Source organism: Podarcis cretensis (genome assembly GCF_951804945.1).
Source record: "Podarcis cretensis genome assembly, chromosome: 12".
Classification (NCBI taxonomy): Eukaryota; Metazoa; Chordata; class Lepidosauria; order Squamata; family Lacertidae; genus Podarcis; species Podarcis cretensis.
Genome location: NC_137181.1, coordinates 52,480,787 through 52,496,686, shown reverse-complemented (window position 1 = coordinate 52,496,686; position 15,900 = coordinate 52,480,787).

Genomic DNA, 15,900 nt, shown 5'->3' with positions numbered 1-15,900 from the left:
CGACAACTTAACCGGCAGAAAAATATTTTTTTGAAAAAATCCCTAAGCCCCGGGGTCACAATTTCATCAAATCTCTGACTTTCAGCAATTGATTCAAAAATGGTGCCAAACGGTTGCAAATGCTCCCCTGAAAGGTTTGGCGGTCGAAAGAGAAGGCTTTTTATCACAGGAAAAGAAATCAGCCCTCGACAACTTAACCGGCAGAAAAATATTTTTTTGAAAAAATCCCTAAGCCCCGGCGTCACAATTTCATCAAAAATCTGACGTTCGGCTATTGACTCAGAAATGGTGCCAAACGGTTGCAAATGCTCCTCTGAAAGGTTTGGCGGTCGAAACAGGAGGTTTTTTATCACAGGAAAAGAAATCAGCCCTCGACAACTTAACCGGCAGGAAAAGATTTTCTTGAAAAAATCCCTAAGCCCCGGGGTCACAATTTCATCAAAACTCTGACTTTCAGCAATTGACTCAAAACTGGTGCCAAACGGTTGCAAATGGTCCCCTGAAAGTTTTGCGGTCGAAAGAGAAGGCTTTTTATCAGAGGAAAAGAAATCAGCCCTCGACAACTTAACCGGCAGAAAAATATTTTTTTGAAAAAATCCCTAAGCCCCGGGGTCACAATTTCATCATATCTCTGACTTTCGGCAATTGATTCAAAAATGGTGCCAAACGGTTGCAAATGCTCCCCTGAAAGGTTTGGCGGTCGAAAGAGAAGGCTTTTTATCACAGGAAAAGAAATCAGCCCTCGACAACTTAACCGGCAGAGAAATAGTTGTTTGAAAAAATCCCTAAGCCCCGGGGTCACAATTTCATCAAATCTCTGACTTTCGACAATTGACTTAGAAATGGTGCCAAGCGGTTTTAAATGCTCCCCTGAAAGGTTTGGCGGTCGAAACAGGAGGTTGTTTATCACAGGAAAAGAAAATAGCCCTCGACAAGTAATTCGGCAGAAAAAGATATTTTCGAAAAAAATCCCTAAGCCCCGGGGTCACAATTTCATCAAATCTCTGACTTTCGGCAATTGTCTCAGAAATGGTGCCAAACGGTTTTAAATGCTCCCCTGAAAGGTTTGGCGGTCGAAACAGGAGGTTTTTTATCACAGGAAAAGAAATCAGCCTTCGACAACTTAACCGGCAGGAAAAGATTTTTTTGAAAAAATCCCTAAGCCCCGGGGTCACAATTTCATCAAATCTCTGACTGTCGGCAATTGATTCAAAAATGGTGCCAAACGGTTGCAAATGCTCCCCTGAAAAGTTTGGCGGTCGAAAGAGAAAGCTTTTTATCACAGGATAAGAAATCAGCCCTCAACAACTTAACCAGCAGAAAAAGATATTATTGAAAAAATCCCTAAGCCCCGGGGTCACAATTTCATCAAAACTCTGACTTTCAGCCATAGACTCAAAACTGGTGCCAAACGGTTGCAAATGCTCCCCTGAATGGTTTGGCGGTCGAAATAGAAGGCTTTTTATCACAGGAAAAGAAATCAGCCTTCGACAACTTAACCGGCAGAAAAATATTTTTTTGAAAAAATCCCTAAGCCCCGGGGTCACAATTTCATCAAAACTCTGACTTTCATCAATTGACTCAAAACTGGTGCCAAACGGTTGCAAATGCTCCCCTGAAAGTTTTGCGGTCGAAAGAGAAGGCTTTTTATCACAGGAAAAGAAATCAGCCCTCGACAACTTAACCGGCAGAAAAATATTTTTTTGAAAAAATCCCTAAGCCCCGGGGTCACAATTTCATCAAATCTCTGACTTTCAGCAATTGATTCAAAAATGGTGCCAAACGGTTGCAAATGCTCCCCTGAAAGGTTTGGCGGTCGAAAGAGAAGGCTTTTTATCACAGGAAAAGAAATCAGCCCTCGACAACTTAACCGGCAGAAAAATATTTTTTTGAAAAAATCCCTAAGCCCCGGGGTCACAATTTCATCAAAAATCTGACGTTCGGCTATTGACTCAGAAATGGTGCCAAACGGTTGCAAATGCTCCTCTGAAAGGTTTGGCGGTCGAAACAGGAGGTTTTTTATCACAGGAAAAGAAATCAGCCCTCGACAACTTAACCGGCAGGAAAAGATTTTCTTGAAAAAATCCCTAAGCCCCGGGGTCACAATTTCATCAAAACTCTGACTTTCAGCAATTGACTCAAAACTGGTGCCAAACGGTTGCAAATGGTCCCCTGAAAGTTTTGCGGTCGAAAGAGAAGGCTTTTTATCAGAGGAAAAGAAATCAGCCCTCGACAACTTAACCGGCAGAAAAATATTTTTTTGAAAAAATCCCTAAGCCCCGGGGTCACAATTTCATCATATCTCTGACTTTCGGCAATTGATTCAAAAATGGTGCCAAACGGTTGCAAATGCTCCCCTGAAAGGTTTGGCGGTCGAAAGAGAAGGCTTTTTATCACAGGATAAGAAATCAGCCCTCAACAACTTAACCAGCAGAAAAAGATATTATTGAAAAAATCCCTAAGCCCCGGGGTCACAATTTCATCAAAACTCTGACTTTCAGCCATAGACTCAAAACTGGTGCCAAACGGTTGCAAATGCTCCCCTGAATGGTTTGGCGGTCGAAATAGAAGGCTTTTTATCACAGGAAAAGAAATCAGCCTTCGACAACTTAACCGGCAGAAAAATATTTTTTTGAAAAAATCCCTAAGCCCCGGGGTCACAATTTCATCAAAACTCTGACTTTCATCAATTGACTCAAAACTGGTGCCAAACGGTTGCAAATGCTCCCCTGAAAGTTTTGCGGTCGAAAGAGAAGGCTTTTTATCACAGGAAAAGAAATCAGCCCTCGACAACTTAACCGGCAGAAAAATATTTTTTTGAAAAAATCCCTAAGCCCCGGGGTCACAATTTCATCAAATCTCTGACTTTCAGCAATTGATTCAAAAATGGTGCCAAACGGTTGCAAATGCTCCCCTGAAAGGTTTGGCGGTCGAAAGAGAAGGCTTTTTATCACAGGAAAAGAAATCAGCCCTCGACAACTTAACCGGCAGAAAAATATTTTTTTGAAAAAATCCCTAAGCCCCGGGGTCACAATTTCATCAAAAATCTGACGTTCGGCTATTGACTCAGAAATGGTGCCAAACGGTTGCAAATGCTCCTCTGAAAGGTTTGGCGGTCGAAACAGGAGGTTTTTTATCACAGGAAAAGAAATCAGCCCTCGACAACTTAACCGGCAGGAAAAGATTTTCTTGAAAAAATCCCTAAGCCCCGGGGTCACAATTTCATCAAAACTCTGACTTTCAGCAATTGACTCAAAACTGGTGCCAAACGGTTGCAAATGGTCCCCTGAAAGTTTTGCGGTCGAAAGAGAAGGCTTTTTATCAGAGGAAAAGAAATCAGCCCTCGACAACTTAACCGGCAGAAAAATATTTTTTTGAAAAAATCCCTAAGCCCCGGGGTCACAATTTCATCATATCTCTGACTTTCGGCAATTGATTCAAAAATGGTGCCAAACGGTTGCAAATGCTCCCCTGAAAGGTTTGGCGGTCGAAAGAGAAGGCTTTTTATCACAGGAAAAGAAATCAGCCCTCGACAACTTAACCGGCAGAGAAATAGTTGTTTGAAAAAATCCCTAAGCCCCGGGGTCACAATTTCATCAAATCTCTGACTTTCGACAATTGACTTAGAAATGGTGCCAAGCGGTTTTAAATGCTCCCCTGAAAGGTTTGGCGGTCGAAACAGGAGGTTGTTTATCACAGGAAAAGAAAATAGCCCTCGACAAGTAATTCGGCAGAAAAAGATATTTTCGAAAAAAATCCCTAAGCCCCGGGGTCACAATTTCATCAAATCTCTGACTTTCGGCAATTGTCTCAGAAATGGTGCCAAACGGTTTTAAATGCTCCCATGAAAGTTTTGCGGTCGAAAGAGAAGGCTTTTTATCGCAGGAAAAGAAATCAGCCCTCGACAACTTAACCGGCAGAAAAATATTTTTTTGAAAAAATCCCTAAGCCCCGGGGTCACAATTTCATCAAATCTCTGACTTTCGGCAATTGATTCAAAAATGGTGCCAAACGGTTGCAAATGCTCCCCTGAAAGGTTTGGCGGTCGAAAGAGAAGGCTTTTTATCAAAGGATAAGAAATCAGCCCTCAACAACTTAAGCAGCAGAAAAAGATATTATTGAAAAAAACCCTAAGCCCCGGGGTCACAATTGCATCAAAAATCTGACTTTCGGCCATAGACTCAAAACTGGTGCCAAACGGTTGCAAATGCTCCCCTGAAAGGTTTGGCGGTCGAAAGAGAAGGCTTTTTATCGCAGGAAAAGAAATCAGCCTTCGACAACTTAACCGGCAGAAAAATATTTTTTTGAAAAAATCCCTAAGCCCCGGGGTCACAATTTCATCAAAACTCTGACTTTCGGCAATTGACTCAGAAATGGTGCCAAACGGTTGCAAATGCTCCCCTGAAAGTTTTGCGGTCGAAAGAGAAGGCTTTTTATCACAGGAAAAGAAAACAGCCCTCGACAACTTAACCGGCAGAGAAATAGTTTTTTGAAAAAATCCCTAAGCCCCGGGGTCACAATTTCATCAAAACTGTGACTTTCGGCAATTGACTCAGAAATGGTGCCAAACGGTTGCAAATGCTCCCCTGAAAGTTTTGCGGTCGAAAGAGAAGGCTTTTTATCGCAGGAAAAGAAATCAGCCCTCGACAACTTAACCGGCAGAAAAATATTTTTTTGAAAAAATCCCTAAGCCCCGGGGTCACAATTTCATCAAAACTCTGACTTTCGGCAATTGACTCAAAACTGGTGCCAAACGGTTGCAAATGCTCCCCTGAAAGTTTTGCAGTCGAAATAGAAGGCTTTTTATCGCAGGAAAAGAAATCAGCCCTCGACAACTTAACCGGCAGAAAAATATTTTTTTGAAAAAATCCCTAAGCCCCGGGGTCACAATTTCATCAAATCTCTGACTTTCGGCAATTGACTCAGAAATGGTGCCAAACAGTTGCAAATGCTCCCCTGAAAGTTTTGCGGTCGAAAGAGAAGGCTTTTTATCACAGGAAAAGAAATCAGCCCTCGACAACTTAACCGGCAGAAAAATATTTTTTTGAAAAAATCCCAAACCCCGGGGTCACAATTTCATCAAAAATCTGACGTTCGGCAATTGACTCAGAAATGGTGCCAAACGGTTGCAAATGCTCCTCTGAAATGTTTGGCGGTCGAAACAGGAGGTTTTTTATCACAGGAAAAGAAATCAGCCCTCGACAACTTAACTGGCAGGAAAAGATTTTATTGAAAAAATCCCTAAGCCCCGGGGTCACAATTTCATCAAAACTCTGACTTTCAGCAATTGACTCAAAACTGGTGCCAAACGGTTGCAAATGGTCCCCTGAAAGTTTTGCGGTCGAAAGAGAAGGCTTTTTATCAGAGGAAAAGAAATCAGCCCTCGACAACTTAACCGGCAGAAAAATATTTTTTTGAAAAAATCCCTAAGCCCCGGGGCCACAATTTCATCATATCTCTGACTTTCGGCAATTGATTCAAAAATGGTGCCAAACGGTTGCAAATGCTCCCCTGAAAGGTTTGGCGGTCGAAAGAGAAGGCTTTTTATCACAGGAAAAGAAATCAGCCCTCGACAACTTAACCGGCAGAGAAATAGTTGTTTGAAAAAATCCCTAAGCCCCGGGGTCACAATTTCATCAAATCTCTGACTTTCGACAATTGACTTAGAAATGGTGCCAAACGGTTTTAAATGCTCCCCTGAAAGGTTTGGCGGTCGAAACAGGAGGTTGTTTATCACAGGAAAAGAAAACAGCCCTCGACAAGTAATTCGGCAGAAAAAGATATTTTCGAAAAAAATCCCTAAGCCCCGGGGTCACAATTTCATCAAATCTCTGACTTTCGGCAATTGTCTCAGAAATGGTGCCAAACGGTTTTAAATGCTCCCCTGAAAGGTTTGGCGGTCGAAACAGGGGGTTTTTTATCACAGGAAAAGAAATCAGCCCTCAAAAACTTAACCGGCAGAGAAATAGTTTTTTGAAAAAATCCCTAAGCCCCGGGGTCACAATTTCATCAAAACTCTGACTTTCGGCAATTGACTCAGAAATGGTGCCAAACGGTTGAAAATGCTCCCCTGAAAGGTTTGGCGGTCGAAAGAGAAGGCTTTTTATCACAGGATAAGAAATCAGCCTTCGACAACTTAACCAGCAGAAAAAGATATTATTGAAAAAATCCCTAAGCCCCGGGGTCACAATTTCATCAAAACTCTGACTTTCAGCCATAGACTCAAAACGGGTGCCAAACGGTTGCAAATGCTCCCCTGAATGGTTTGGCGATCGAAAGAGAAGGCTTTTTATCACAGGAAAAGAAATCAGCCTTCGACAACTTAAACGGCAGAAAAATATTTTTTTGAAAAAATCCCTAAGCCCCGGGGTCACAATTTCATTAAAACTCTGACTTTCATCATTTGACTCAAAACTGGTGCCAAACGGTTGCAAATGCTCCCCTGAAAGTTTTGCGGTCGAAAGAGAAGGCTTTTTATCACAGGAAAAGAAATCAGCCCTCGACAACTTAACCGGCAGAAAAATATTTTTTTGGAAAAATCCCTAAGCCCTGGGGTCACAATGTCATCAAATCTCTGACTTTCGGCAATTGATTCAAAAATGGTGCCAAACGGTTGCAAATGCTCCCCTGAAAGGTTTGGCGGTCGAAAGAGAAGGCTTTTTATCACAGGAAAAGAAATCAGCCCTCGACAACTTAACCGGCAGAAAAATATTTTTTTGAAAAAATCCCTAACCCCCGGGGTCACAATTTCATCAAATCTCTGACTTTCGGCAATTGATTCAAAAATGGTGCCAAACGGTTGCAAATGCTCCCCTGAAAGGTTTGGCGGTCGAAAGAGAAGGCTTTTTATCAAAGGATAAGAAATCAGCCCTCAACAACTTAAGCAGCAGAAAAAGATATTATTGAAAAAAACCCTAAGCCCCGGGGTCACAATTTCATCAAAACTCTGACTTTCGGCCATAGACTCAAAACTGGTGCCAAACGGTTGCAAATGCTCCCCTGAAAGGTTTGGCGGTCGAAAGAGAAGGCTTTTTATCGCAGGAAAAGAAAACAGCCCTCGACAACTTAACCGGCAGAGAAATAGTTTTTTGAAAAAATCCCTAAGCCCCGGGGGTCACAATTTCATCAAAACTGACTTTCGGCAATTGACTCAGAAATGGTGCCAAACGGTTGCAAATGCTCCCCTGAAAGTTTTGCGGTCGAAAGAGAAGGCTTTTTATCACAGGAAAAGAAATCAGCCCTCGACAACTTAACCGGCAGAAAAATATTTTTTTGAAAAAATCCCTAAGCCCCGGGGTCACAATTTCATCAAAACTCTGACTTTCGGCAATTGACTCAAAACTGGTGCCAAACGGTTGCAAATGCTCCCCTGAAAGTTTTGCGGTCGAAAGAGAAGGCTTTTTATCGCAGGAAAAGAAATCAGCCCTCGACAACTTAACCGGCAGAAAAATATTTTTTTGAAAAAATCCCTATGCCCCGGGGTCACAATTTCATCAAAACTCTGACTTTCGGCAATTGACTCAAAACTGGTGCCAAACGGTTGCAAATGCTCCCCTGAAAGTTTTGCGGTCGAAAGAGAAGGCTTTTTATCGCAGGAAAAGAAATCAGCCTTCGACAACTTAACCGGCAGAAAAATATTTTTTTGAAAAAATCCCTAAGCCCCGGGGTCACAATTTCATCAAAACTCTGACTTTCGGCAATTGACTCAGAAATGGTGCCAAACGGTTGCAAATGCTCCCCTGAAAGTTTTGCGGTCGAAAGAGAAGGCTTTTTATCACAGGAAAAGAAATCAGCCCTCGACAACTTAACCGGCAGAGAAATAGTTTTTTGAAAAAATCCCTAAGCCCCGGGGTCACAATTTCATCAAAACTGTGACTTTCGGCAATTGACTCAGAAATGGTGCCAAACGGTTGCAAATGCTCCCCTGAAAGTTTTGCGGTCGAAAGAGAAGGCTTTTTATCGCAGGAAAAGAAATCAGCCCTCGACAACTTAACCGGCAGAAAAATATTTTTTTGAAAAAATCCCTAAGCCCCGGGGTCACAATTTCATCAAAACTCTGACTTTCGGCAATTGACTCAAAACTGGTGCCAAACGGTTGCAAATGCTCCCCTGAAAGTTTTGCAGTCGAAAGAGAAGGCTTTTTATCGCAGGAAAAGAAATCAGCCCTCGACAACTTAACCGGCAGAAAAATATTTTTTTGAAAAAATTCCTAAGCCCCGGGGTCACAATTTCATCAAATCTCTGACTTTCGGCAATTGACTCAGAAATGGTGCCAAACAGTTGCAAATGCTCCCCTGAAAGTTTTGCGGTCGAAAGAGAAGGCTTTTTATCACAGGAAAAGAAATCAGCCCTCGACAACTTAACCGGCAGAAAAATATTTTTTTGAAAAAATCCCAAACCCCGGGGTCACAATTTCATCAAAAATCTGACGTTCGGCAATTGACTCAGAAATGGTGCCAAACGGTTGCAAATGCTCCTCTGAAATGTTTGGCGGTCGAAACAGGAGGTTTTTTATCACAGGAAAAGAAATCAGCCCTCGACAACTTAACTGGCAGGAAAAGATTTTATTGAAAAAATCCCTAAGCCCCGGGGTCACAATTTCATCAAAACTCTGACTTTCAGCAATTGACTCAAAACTGGTGCCAAACGGTTGCAAATGGTCCCCTGAAAGTTTTGCGGTCGAAAGAGAAGGCTTTTTATCAGAGGAAAAGAAATCAGCCCTCGACAACTTAACCGGCAGAAAAATATTTTTTTGAAAAAATCCCTAAGCCCCGGGGCCACAATTTCATCATATCTCTGACTTTCGGCAATTGATTCAAAAATGGTGCCAAACGGTTGCAAATGCTCCCCTGAAAGGTTTGGCGGTCGAAAGAGAAGGCTTTTTATCACAGGAAAAGAAATCAGCCCTCGACAACTTAACCGGCAGAGAAATAGTTGTTTGAAAAAATCCCTAAGCCCCGGGGTCACAATTTCATCAAATCTCTGACTTTCGACAATTGACTTAGAAATGGTGCCAAACGGTTTTAAATGCTCCCCTGAAAGGTTTGGCGGTCGAAACAGGAGGTTGTTTATCACAGGAAAAGAAAACAGCCCTCGACAAGTAATTCGGCAGAAAAAGATATTTTCGAAAAAAATCCCTAAGCCCCGGGGTCACAATTTCATCAAATCTCTGACTTTCGGCAATTGTCTCAGAAATGGTGCCAAACGGTTTTAAATGCTCCCCTGAAAGGTTTGGCGGTCGAAACAGGGGGTTTTTTATCACAGGAAAAGAAATCAGCCCTCAAAAACTTAACCGGCAGAGAAATAGTTTTTTGAAAAAATCCCTAAGCCCCGGGGTCACAATTTCATCAAAACTCTGACTTTCGGCAATTGACTCAGAAATGGTGCCAAACGGTTGCAAATGCTCCCCTGAAAGGTTTGGCGGTCGAAAGAGAAGGCTTTTTATCACAGGAAAAGAAATCAGCCTTCGACAACTTAACAGGCAGAAAAATATTTTTTTGAAAAAATCCCTAAGCCCCGGGGTCACAATTTCATCAAATCTCTGACTTTCGGCAATTGACTCAGAAATGGTGCCAAACGGTTGAAAATGCTCCCCTGAAAGGTTTGGCGGTCGAAAGAGAAGGCTTTTTATCACAGGATAAGAAATCAGCCTTCGACAACTTAACCAGCAGAAAAAGATATTATTGAAAAAATCCCTAAGCCCCGGGGTCACAATTTCATCAAAACTCTGACTTTCAGCCATAGACTCAAAACGGGTGCCAAACGGTTGCAAATGCTCCCCTGAATGGTTTGGCGGTCGAAAGAGAAGGCTTTTTATCACAGGAAAAGAAATCAGCCTTCGACAACTTAAACGGCAGAAAAATATTTTTTTGAAAAAATCCCTAAGCCCCGGGGTCACAATTTCATCAAAACTCTGACTTTCATCATTTGACTCAAAACTGGTGCCAAACGGTTGCAAATGCTCCCCTGAAAGTTTTGCGGTCGAAAGAGAAGGCTTTTTATCACAGGAAAAGAAATCAGCCCTCGACAACTTAACCGGCAGAAAAATATTTTTTTGGAAAAATCCCTAAGCCCCGGGGTCACAATGTCATCAAATCTCTGACTTTCGGCAATTGATTCAAAAATGGTGCCAAACGGTTGCAAATGCTCCCCTGAAAGGTTTGGCGGTCGAAAGAGAAGGCTTTTTATCACAGGAAAAGAAATCAGCCCTCGACAACTTAACCGGCAGAAAAATATTTTTTTGAAAAAATCCCTAACCCCCGGGGTCACAATTTCATCAAATCTCTGACTTTCGGCAATTGATTCAAAAATGGTGCCAAACGGTTGCAAATGCTCCCCTGAAAGGTTTGGCGGTCGAAAGAGAAGGCTTTTTATCAAAGGATAAGAAATCAGCCCTCAACAACTTAAGCAGCAGAAAAAGATATTATTGAAAAAAACCCTAAGCCCCGGGGTCACAATTTCATCAAAACTCTGACTTTCGGCCATAGACTCAAAACTGGTGCCAAACGGTTGCAAATGCTCCCCTGAAAGGTTTGGCGGTCGAAAGAGAAGGCTTTTTATCGCAGGAAAAGAAAACAGCCCTCGACAACTTAACCGGCAGAGAAATAGTTTTTTGAAAAAATCCCTAAGCCCCGGGGGTCACAATTTCATCAAAACTGACTTTCGGCAATTGACTCAGAAATGGTGCCAAACGGTTGCAAATGCTCCCCTGAAAGTTTTGCGGTCGAAAGAGAAGGCTTTTTATCACAGGAAAAGAAATCAGCCCTCGACAACTTAACCGGCAGAAAAATATTTTTTTGAAAAAATCCCTAAGCCCCGGGGTCACAATTTCATCAAAACTCTGACTTTCGGCAATTGACTCAAAACTGGTGCCAAACGGTTGAAATGCTCCCCTGAAAGGTTTGCGGTCGAAAGAGAAGGCTTTTTATCGCAGGAAAAGAAATCAGCCCTCGACAACTTAACCGGCAGAAAAATATTTTTTTGAAAAAATCCCTATGCCCCGGGGTCACAATTTCATCAAAACTCTGACTTTCGGCAATTGACTCAAAACTGGTGCCAAACGGTTGCAAATGCTCCCCTGAAAGTTTTGCGGTCGAAAGAGAAGGCTTTTTATCGCAGGAAAAGAAATCAGCCCTCGACAACTTAACCGGCAGAAAAATATTTTTTTGAAAAAATCCCTAAGCCCCGGGGTCACAATTTCATCAAATCTCTGACTTTCGGCAATTGATTCAAAAATGGTGCCAAACGGTTGCAAATGCTCCCCTGAAAGGTTTGGCGGTCGAAAGAGAAGGCTTTTTATCAAAGGATAAGAAATCAGCCCTCAACAACTTAAGCAGCAGAAAAAGATATTATTGAAAAAAACCCTAAGCCCCGGGGTCACAATTTCATCAAAACTCTGACTTTCGGCCATAGACTCAAAACTGGTGCCAAACGGTTGCAAATGCTCCCCTGAAAGTTTTGCGGTCGAAAGAGAAGGCTTTTTATCGCAGGAAAAGAAATCAGCCCTCGACAACTTAACCGGCAGAAAAATATTTTTTTGAAAAAATCCCTAAGCCCCGTGGTCACAATTTCATCAAATCTCTGACTTTCGGCAATTGATTCAAAAATGGTGCCAAACGGTTGCAAATGCTCCCCTGAAAGTTTTGCGGTCGAAAGAGAAGGCTTTTTATCGCAGGAAAAGAAATCAGCCCTCGACAACTTAACCGGCAGAAAAATATTTTTTTGAAAAAATCCCTAAGCCCCGGGGTCACAATTTCATCAAATCTCTGACTTTCGGCAATTGATTCAAAAATGGTGCCAAACGGTTGAAAATGCTCCCCTGAAAGGTTTGGCGGTCGAAAGAGAAGGCTTTTTATCACAGGATAAGAAATCAGCCCTCAACAACTTAACCAGCAGAAAAAGATATTATTGAAAAAATCCCTAAGCCCCGGGGTCACAATTTCATCAAAACTCTGACTTTCAGCCATAGACTCAAAACGGGTGCCAAACGGTTGCAAATGCTCCCCTGAATGGTTTGGCGGTCGAAAGAGAAGGCTTTTTATCACAGGAAAAGAAATCAGCCCTCGACAACTTAACCGGCAGAAAAATATTTTTTTGAAAAAATCCCTAAGCCCCGGGGTCACAATTTCATCAAAACTCTGACTTTCATCAATTGACTCAAAACTGGTGCCAAACGGTTGCAAATGCTCCCCTGAAAGGTTTGGCGGTCGAAAGAGAAGGCTTTTTATCGCAGGAAAAGAAAACAGCCCTCGACAACTTAACCGGCAGAGAAATAGTTTTTTGAAAAAATCCCTAAGCCCCGGGGGTCACAATTTCATCAAAACTCTGACTTTCGGCAATTGACTCAGAAATGGTGCCAAACGGTTGCAAATGCTCCCCTGAAAGTTTTGCGGTCGAAAGAGAAGGCTTTTTATCACAGGAAAAGAAATCAGCCCTCGACAACTTAACCGGCAGAAAAATATTTTTTTGAAAAAATCCCTAAGCCCCGGGGTCACAATTTCATCAAAACTCTGACTTTCGGCAATTGACTCAAAACTGGTGCCAAACGGTTGCAAATGCTCCCCTGAAAGTTTTGCGGTCGAAAGAGAAGGCTTTTTATCGCAGGAAAAGAAATCAGCCCTCGACAACTTAACCGGCAGAAAAATATTTTTTTGAAAAAATCCCTAAGCCCCGGGGTCACAATTTCATCAAATCTCTGACTTTCGGCAATTGATTCAAAAATGGTGCCAAACGGTTGCAAATGCTCCCCTGAAAGGTTTGGCGGTCGAAAGAGAAGGCTTTTTATCAAAGGATAAGAAATCAGCCCTCAACAACTTAACCGGCAGAAAAAGATATTATTGAAAAAATCCCTAAGCCCCGGGGTCACAATTTCATCAAAACTCTGACTTTCAGCAATTGACTCAAAACTGGTGCCAAATGGTTGCAAATGCTCCCCTGAAAGGTTTGGCGGTCGAAAGAGAAGGCTTTTTATCACAGGAAAAGAAATCAGCCCTCGACAACTTAACTGGCAGAAAAATATTTTTTTGAAAAAATCCCTAAGCCCCGGGGTCACAATTTCATCAAATCTCTGACTTTCGGCAATTGATTCAAAAATGGTGCCAAACGGTTGCAAATGCTCCCCTGAAAGGTTTGGCGGTCGAAAGAGAAGGCTTTTTATCAAAGGATAAGAAATCAGCCCTCAACAACTTAAGCAGCAGAAAAAGATATTATTGAAAAAAACCCTAAGCCCCGGGGTCACAATTTCATCAAAAATCTGACTTTCGGCCATAGACTCAAAACTGGTGCCAAACGGTTGCAAATGCTCCCCTGAAAGGTTTGGCGGTCGAAAGAGAAGGCTTTTTATCGCAGGAAAAGAAATCAGCCTTCGACAACTTAACCGGCAGAAAAATATTTTTTTGAAAAAATCCCTAAGCCCCGGGGTCACAATTTCATCAAAACTCTGACTTTCGGCAATTGACTCAGAAATGGTGCCAAACGGTTGCAAATGCTCCCCTGAAAGTTTTGCGGTTGAAAGAGAAGGCTTTTTATCACAGGAAAAGAAAACAGCCCTCGACAACTTAACCGGCAGAAAAATATTTTTTTGAAAAAATCCCAAACCCCGGGGTCACAATTTCATCAAAAATCTGACGTTCGGCAATTGACTCAGAAATGGTGCCAAACGGTTGCAAATGCTCCTCTGAAATGTTTGGCGGTCGAAAAAGGAGGTTTTTTATCACAGGAAAAGAAATCAGCCCTCGACAACTTAACCGGCAGGAAAAGATTTTCTTGAAAAAATCCCTAAGCCCCGGGGTCACAATTTCATCAAAACTCTGACTTTCAGCAATTGACTCAAAACTGGTGCCAAACGGTTGCAAATGGTCCCCTGAAAGTTTTGCGGTCGAAAGAGAAGGCTTTTTATCAGAGGAAAAGAAATCAGCCCTCGACAACTTAACCGGCAGAAAAATATTTTTTTGAAAAAATCCCTAAGCCCCGGGGCCACAATTTCATCATATCTCTGACTTTCGGCAATTGATTCAAAAATGGTGCCAAACGGTTGCAAATGCTCCCCTGAAAGGTTTGGCGGTCGAAAGAGAAGGCTTTTTATCACAGGAAAAGAAATCAGCCCTCGACAACTTAACCGGCAGAGAAATAGTTGTTTGAAAAAATCCCTAAGCCCCGGGGTCACAATTTCATCAAATCTCTGACTTTTGACAATTGACTTAGAAATGGTGCCAAACGGTTTTAAATGCTCCCCTGAAAGGTTTGGCGGTCGAAACAGGAGGTTGTTTATCACAGGAAAAGAAAACAGCCCTCGACAAGTAATTCGGCAGAAAAAGATATTTTCGAAAAAAATCCCTAAGCCCCGGGGTCACAATTTCATCAAATCTCTGACTTTCGGCAATTGTCTCAGAAATGGTGCCAAACGGTTTTAAATGCTCCCCTGAAAGGTTTGGCGGTCGAAACAGGAGGTTTTTTATCACAGGAAAAGAAATCAGCCCTCAAAAACTTATTTGGCAGAAAAAGATATTTTTGAAAAAATCCCTAAGCCCCGGGGTCACAATTTCATCAAAACTCTGACTTTCAGCAATTGACTGAAAACTGGTGCCAAACGGTTGCAAATGCTCCCCTGAAAGTTTTGCGGTCGAAAGAGAAGGCTTTTTATCACAGGAAAAGAAATCAGCCCTCGACAACTTAACCGGCAGAAAAATATTTTTTTGAAAAAATCCCTAAGCCCCGGGGTCACAATTTCATCAAATCTCTGACTGTCGGCAATTGATTCAAAAATGGTGCCAAACGGTTGCAAATGCTCCCCTGAAAGGTTTGGAGGTCGAAAGAGAAGGCTTTTTATCACAGGAAAAGAAATCAGCCCTCGACAACTTAACCGGCAGAGAAATAGTTTTTTGAAAAAATCCCTAAGCCCCGGGGTCACAATTTCATCAAAACTCTGACTTTCGGCAATTGACTCAGAAATGGTGCCAAACGGTTGCAAATGCTCCCCTGAAAGGTTTGGCGGTCGAAAGAGAAGGCTTTTTATCACAGGAAAAGAAATCAGCCTTCGACAACTTAACAGGCAGAAAAATATTTTTTTGAAAAAATCCCTAAGCCCCGGGGTCACAATTTCATCAAAACTCTGACTTTCGGCAATTGACTCAGAAATGGTGCCAAACGGTTGCAAATGCTCCCCTGAAAGTTTTGCGGTCGAAAGAGAAGGTTTTTTATCACAGGAAAAGAAATCAGCCCTCGACAACTTAACCGGCAGAAAAATATTTTTTTGAAAAAATCCCTAAGCCCCGGGGTCACAATTTCATCAAATCTCTGACTTTCGGCAATTGACTCAGAAATGGTGCCAAACGGTTGAAAATGCTCCCCTGAAAGGTTTGGCGGTCGAAAGAGAAGGCTTTTTATCACAGGATAAGAAATCAGCCTTCGACAACTTAACCAGCAGAAAAAGATATTATTGAAAAAATCCCTAAGCCCCGGGGTCACAATTTCATCAAAACTCTGACTTTCAGCCATAGACTCAAAACGGGTGCCAAACGGTTGCAAATGCTCCCCTGAATGGTTTGGCGGTCGAAAGAGAAGGCTTTTTATCACAGGAAAAGAAATCAGCCTTCGACAACTTAAACGGCAGAAAAATATTTTTTTGAAAAAATCCCTAAGCCCCGGGGTCACAATTTCATCAAAACTCTGACTTTCATCAATTGACTCAAAACTGGTGCCAAACGGTTGCAAATGCTCCCCTGAAAGTTTTGCGGTCGAAAGAGAAGGCTTTTTATCACAGGAAAAGAAATCAGCCCTCGACAACTTAACCGGCAGAAAAATATTTTTTTGGAAAAATCCCTAAGCCCCGGGGTCACAATGTCATCAAATCTCTGACTTTCGGCAATTGATTCAAAAATGGTGCCAAACGGTTGCAAATGC